The sequence below is a fragment of the Heterocephalus glaber genome, unplaced genomic scaffold, assembly GCF_053883595.1.
Source record: "Heterocephalus glaber isolate CG9 unplaced genomic scaffold, H.glaber_assembly_v1.0 deba00001481, whole genome shotgun sequence".
NCBI lineage: Eukaryota > Metazoa > Chordata > Mammalia > Rodentia > Bathyergidae > Heterocephalus > Heterocephalus glaber.
Window position 1 is genome coordinate 13,373,307 of NW_028258317.1, and position 6,726 is coordinate 13,380,032.

A 6,726-nucleotide genomic window follows, 5' to 3' on the forward strand; every position below is an offset into this window, starting at 1 on the left:
TATGATTAAAGTGGGGTCCATATGCAAGTTGGCTTGCATGCTAAAAAAAAATCTTTCATTACACAGCTAATCTATATTTAGAGTGTAGAGAATTTTACACACCTAAGAAGTGTATCACATTACATAACAAGAAACTAAATAAAACTTTTGAACAATGAAATAGTAGTTTTCTTATGTTAGGAACAATCATCTGGAGATAATGGTCAAGATGACAATGACAAAGAGACCAGGCAGAAAGATGTCTGAAATGTCCCTTGGAATTTTGGTTGTTTTCAATTTTTCTTCTACTATTATAGGGGACTAAGAGTAAGGAGACTTTTGCAAATAAAGTTTCATTCAGCAAGGACACAATTGCACAAGTTCTCCACATAGGCCTTGTGCTAGATACTAGACTATATAGAAGTTGATCCCAAGCCTTCTGACATAATGATATACAACAATGGTTCTTTCAACCCTTGTGGTACATAAGATTCACTGGGGAGGATTTCAAAAATACAGATTCCCAGAGTGCTTCCCTCTTGACTGATTCCCCTATCTTGAGCAACAATCAGGAACTTTTCTTTGAACTTTTAAAATAATCTTAAAAAAAAAAATACCTTTAAAGAAATAGCTTTAGAATTATAGAAAAGTTGTAAAGATAATTCAGAAGTTCCTATATCCCTTTCACCTAGCTTATCCTAATGTTATATCTTATGTAACTATGATTCATATATCAAAACTAAGAAAAACTACATTATTATTAACTAAGCTACAGACATTATTTAGTTCTCTCTAGTTTTTCCACTGATCTTTTTCACTGCTTCAAGATATAACCCAAGATGCAGCATTGTCTTTAGGATATTTTTTATTTAAAAAGCTATGGGCTGGGCCAGGGATTTAGCTCAGTGGTTCCGCCACCTGCCTCCCAAGCACAAGGTCCGAAGTTTGATCCCCAGTACCAAAAAAAAAAAAAAAAGCTAGGGGCTGGGAATTTAGCTCAGTGGCACAGCGCCTGCCTGGCAAGTAGGAGGTCCTGGGTTTGATCCCCGGTACCAAAAAAAAAAAAATCAGGCAGTCCCAACACTGCTAGGCCTGTCACATTAGGGCTGGGGATTTAGCTCAGTGGCACCATGCCTGCCTCACAAGAACAAGGTTCTGAGTTTGATCCCTGGTTACCCCCCCTCCAAAAAAAAGCTCCCTGGATGATTCTCATCTCCAGCCTAGGGTTCAGAACACTAGTATAGTGGGAAGTTACAATGCTGTTTCACTCCTATTTGCTACCCCCCATCTCAGGATGTATTCATTATACAATGATTACTTAAATACTCAAGTAACATATATATATATATTTCAATACCGGGGATCAAACTCAGGACCTTGCGCTTGCCAGGCAGGCATGGAGCCTCTGAGCTACAACCCCAGCCACTCAAGTAACATACTGAGGGAAGAGCAATCCTAAAATAGACGGTTCCTTAAATCTGGGTGACTCTTCATTATGTGTTTCTGCATACCTTACTGAATTTAATCAACATGAAAATCTGTGAAATAGGCTGGGCAGTGATTACCACTCCCATTTTACAGACAAGCTAATAACCTCAGAGAGGCTCAGTGCTCCCCCAAAGTCACATCTGACTTCCTCAGTGCCTTTCATGATGATACTGCATCTTAGAATGCCTCTGTCTCAATTTTACCTGCCATAGGGGGTTAAGAATACAGACAAGAGTTGAGTGAAATCTCAAGATCTAATAGTGTCTCATGAAGATGAACCTAAGAGATTTGCATGTGTACTATACACAAAGGGCACAAAAGTGAAAAAGATGGGGAGTAGATGGAAAGAGGAATATAGGGCATTAGGGGAAGCAGACTCTTCTCTACATTTTAGGTTTTCTTTGACCTGTTTTCTTCCCCTACTTCTGTACACACACATAGCATCACTACTTTCTCATCATTTACAACCAAACAGCAATGTGCATCTAATTGTCTTCCAGTTTTTTTCATGGTTTACAACCTTGCGGTCATAGAATTAAAATCCCACAAGAAGCCAGGTGTGGTAGTGCACAGCTGTAATCCCAGCATCCTGGAAGGCTGAGGCAGGAGGATCACAAATTCAAGCCCAGTGTGGGCAACTTAGTGACTGTCTCAAAAAAGGGCTGGGGATGTAGTTCAGTGCAAAGGCCCTGGGTTCAGTCCCCAGTCTCTCTCTCTCTCTCTCTCACACACACACACACACACACACACACACACACACACACCATGTAAGGAAGGAAAAGAAAAAAAAGGGAAATAACCTGCTAGAATCCATGTAATATATTTTGTGCTGCCCTCCCCTCACGGTAGGTACAATGGTGGTTCTTAGAAATCCATGAACCCTAAGATATTACATCAAAAATGATGTGTGACAAGGTCCAAAACTTTAATTCTCAAAGCAGTACTTACTCAAATGAGAGGTTAAGAATCACTCTACTGGGCTGGGGATTGTAGCTCAGTGGCACTGTGCCTGCCTCTAAAGTGAAAGGTCCCGAGTTTGATCTCCGGTACCAAAAAAAGAATCATTCTATGAGAAGTATATCTTAAAAGTACCACAGAATGATGACCACTTATATCAAATCATTTGGGTGTTTTGAGACAGGGTCTCGCTGTGTAGCCCAGGCTGGCCTCAAACACACAGCAATCTTCCTGCCTCAGCCTCCCTGAGTGCTGGGATCACAGTTGTGTGCCACCATCCCCGGCATCATTTTTTTTTTTGGTACCAGGGAACGAACTCGGGTCCTTGTGCTTGCGCAGCAGGTGGCAAAACCACTGAGCTAAATCCCCGGCCTGCTTGTTATTTGCTTTTTTTTTTTAAAGGTTAAGGAATTTTATTTATTTTTTACAAATTAAGTCTATGTAGATATATATTTTTGAATCAAAAACACCTTTGTCTTCACAGTATGAGTTAGAGAATGCAGCCCGAGCTGAAACCAAGGAACTAGAAAAGAAAGTGGAAATTACAGTGATACTTGTATTAAAAATCTGTTAGGCATTTACTTTTAAAGTACTTTATATGCTATCATTCTTGGCACTGTTTCTAAAGAAAAACTCCATTATTCCAAGCAAAAAAGCACAAGAGGTGGAGTTTAGCTTCAAGAGGTGGATTTCAGATCCTCAGGCTTGGCAAAGAACCACTAAATTTATGGAGAGTTGCTAATGGGGGCTTACTAGGAAGGAAGTCCTTTTAGTAAGGTCTCAAGCCAGAGGCTAGAGGCAGCAGCTAAGGCAAAGAGCAGCATCCTCAGCATAAGTGAGCCATTCTGGGTGGTGTGGCACTCCAGGAAGTTTCATGGGATGGCTTAGCAACACAGCACACGACAACCAGCAGCCACTGTGTCAAACTGTGCACTGGTTGTGAACAGGGAGATTCACAAATAGCATCCTGCTGATAAATGCACTTTCAATGGCTTGGCCTCCTTGCATTAAAACCCATGAGTAGCCAGGGCCATGACCACTTCTGATGCTGCCCTTCTGTGTAAGCTGACTGTGGGAGCCCACAGGAAAGGAACTGGTGATCCACCATTAGGACTGCTCATCCACACCTATAACCATAAAGCTGCAGGGAACTGGAGCTCTTGCAAGTTTGGTCACCTGGTGCCTACCTGCAGATTTCTGGAAACAGGTAAGCAGACCAAAATTAAAAGTGCATCTATAAAATGAACATTCATCTACTGACCTGAACCTCTGGCCTGACACTACCTAGGTGTCCAGGTAAAAGTGCACTGTAGGGCTCTTAAGATGCTGCCTCCCAAATCATCACAGCACTGCTTATCTGTACTAGGACACACTCAGTTGAGGGGATCTGTCCTCCACTGCCCCCCAGTCTTTAGATTTGTCTGGCAGGATCAGAGACTCAACCATTCCCCTTCCTTATCCTTCCTCTCTTGGGACCTTTAGTCACACCCACCTGTTGGAGGCCATTTAGTAATTAAGGTGACAACCAATTTAAAAAATAACAACAAAAATACAGAGTCAATTGGGGAATTCTGTGTTGTCTTATCTTGCCATATATACTCAGCCTTTTCATAAATGCCTGATGAGACAGTCTTCCCTTTCTGCTGAAATCCTCCCACCTTGTGGATGGAAAGCAGATTCCCTGAAGGTCAGGCAGGGGTGGGAAAGAGAATGCACAGAAGCTTACATTCCCTTTGTAATGGCAAGGCAGAAGGTATTTGCCTGACAAGCTTGAGAAGCTCAGAGGAAGCAAAGCATCCATCAAAGGGGCTCTTTGCTTTCTTTGTAGGGCTGTTAGCTCAAATATGAGCCTGAGTTAACTACAGGGCCAGCGAAACTTCCCAGTAGAAAACACACTGCCCAGAGCCCCACAAGAACTGTGTGCAAATCAAACAATGTTGAGGAAGGGTGGGCTGAGGTGGCTCTAGCAAACAATTTGGGGTCCGCTGGTTAAGGTTTGGTGGGAACATGGACTCCTGGAGTTTGCACTCTCTGCTGGCCCCACTCCTCACTGAGGTGGACTGGCTGCCAGAGCACAAGTGCCTATAGATGGGCTGACAAAAAGGGAGGAAAAACCCCAGGAACACGAAGCCAAACTCCAAACTATATTCTGCTAACCAGTTTTTTGACCAAAAAATTCAAAATAGAGAAAACCACAAAATACAAAAGCTTTTCTGATGCTTTTCGTTATCATAGAACATGCCACCTATAATGTGTACAAAGAAATGAGGGGTGGAGGGAGAGAAGTCAAATTGAGAAAGGCTGGATGGTCATCTCACTTCTTCTTTCTTCTTGTCCTCATTCATTGCCAGGATCATCAGGAGTTCTCTGAAGAGAGTAACAAAATCTAAGAAGAGATCAATGCAGTGCCAGATATAATCCTTATCTCCATGTTCAGCTTTTTCAATAATGAGTTGAGTATCAAAAAGGACAAAGCCACACATGACCACCAGTCCCATATACAGGTTTGCCTGGGAAAGCCAAAAAGATCCAAAGGAAAGGTTCTCAAGGGAAGACAACACCATCAGGCTCATGGCTGACATCAAGATACCTCCCAGATGGGCCGGGGATTTAGCTCAGTGGTTCCACCGCCTGCCTCGCAAGCACAAGGTCCCAAGTTCAATCCCCGGTACCAAAAAAAAAAAAAAAAAAAAGATACCTCCCAGAAAGAGGTAGCTCTGGCTCCTAGCATAGAGTGCACGCATGGTGAAGCAGGTGAAGATCATTGCTGTGTCCATGAAAGCGGTGGGAAGGATGCTACTATTGACAGCAATGCAAAACTCCAGAGCAGGGCCCAGGCCAACTTCCGGTAAGGAAAGTAAATCCAGCAAGAAGTCCCAATCTTTTCTGCTCAGTCTCATGGATCTGAGGTGCTGCCATCAGCCAAATCATCAACCCCAGGGAGCCCAAGGCAGAGAGTAGACCAGCCTGAATGAAATGAGTGACCACATGGACATAGGCTCCTGCAGCTGCCAGAAGTATACAGAAGGCAAAACTGGCATAGACCTTCTTCAGGTGCTGCTGCGTTGAAGGGGTTATATGAGAAAATTTTAGAAGTGCATCAAAGTTGATCTTCCGATCAAATATGTTCATGGTTCCAGAGTCTGTGGGACAAAGCCTCTGCTCTTCTCAACCCACCTTTGAGGAGCCTTCCAGCTCTTTAAATACCAGATGTGCTCTGACCGGCATCATTGTTTTTTAAAAAGCAGGACTCCTATTCCCACCTCCACAGAAGGGGTTGTTTTGTAAGCTAGAAATAATCTGATAAAACTTTAGACATCATAAAAACTTAATAAAAGCTAGGGCACGGTGGCCCCATGCCAGTAATTCCAGCTACTCTGGAGGCTGCACTGGTAGATCATAAGTTCAAGTCCGTTTGGGCAACTTAGTGAGATTTTTGTCTCCAAATATAAAAAACGGGCTTTGATCTGTTCCTCTAGTGAACCCTGTTACAAAAGGGGGTGACAGCTGGGGATGTAGCTCAGCGGTCCCTGGATTCAATTCTAAGTACTATAAAAATAGAACAAAAATAAAAGTGCTGCATATTTAAATTCCTGCTTTCAGAGGATTTTACCTTAAAAAATGTAGCAATCTACTTCATTAGTGTCTCCAGGACTGCTTTGAGTTTCAGTCTTTGTTATAGTTAGTAATTACGTTTTTTTTCCTGTGTGTTATCTTCAAACCTGTCAGTACGCCTTCCAGGACAAAACATCTGCTTTCCACAAAGGAAGACACTATCCTTTCAATGGCGCCATCTAGTGGCAAGGGCAGACATTTCCGCCCAGTTTTACAAATGTACTTGTCATCCAATGGTTCCTTTCTCCTGCTAAACAGAACTGGTCCTCCTAAAAGCAAAACAATGGAAGCTCGTTGCAAATTTCATGTAGAAAAGATCTGCCAGAGGACAAGACATTAATACAATCGGTTAACATTTTTTAAAAAATTCACAATCTTCTTTTTAAACTTCCATCTCCTACTGGAGGTTTTCTACCAGTGACATTGTCAGTGACAATGAACAGACTTAGAAACAAGTTTTCACGGTTGTTAAGCTTTTTAATCTGTGGACTTGTACGCGTTTGAATAGTTTATATTACAGGTAATATGATTTATTTTTTCTTCTGAACCAACGGAATGAGCACCTAGAAACAGAATTATGTATACAAAGGAACGATATAGGTGAGAGAGCGCCTTACCATGAAGTGGGTAACAACTGTCATTGCATGGGATGAAACAATGCTTCTCGTTAGCCCTCAACTTTTTAGA

The 6,726-nt window shown here is 42.3% G+C and overlaps 1 pseudogene across 1 annotated transcript; it reads right to left on the reverse strand.

Moving 5' to 3' along the window:
- Nucleotides 1-4,714: 4,714 nt before the first annotated feature.
- Nucleotides 4,715-5,586, reverse strand: LOC147825823 (bax inhibitor 1-like; annotated as a pseudogene). Its single transcript, XR_015440006.1, has 2 exons — nt 5,123-5,586; nt 4,715-5,014 (listed from the first exon to the last, which is right to left on the reverse strand). The product of XR_015440006.1 is annotated as a bax inhibitor 1-like (transcript).
- Between the last annotated feature and the right edge of the window lie 1,140 nt (nt 5,587-6,726).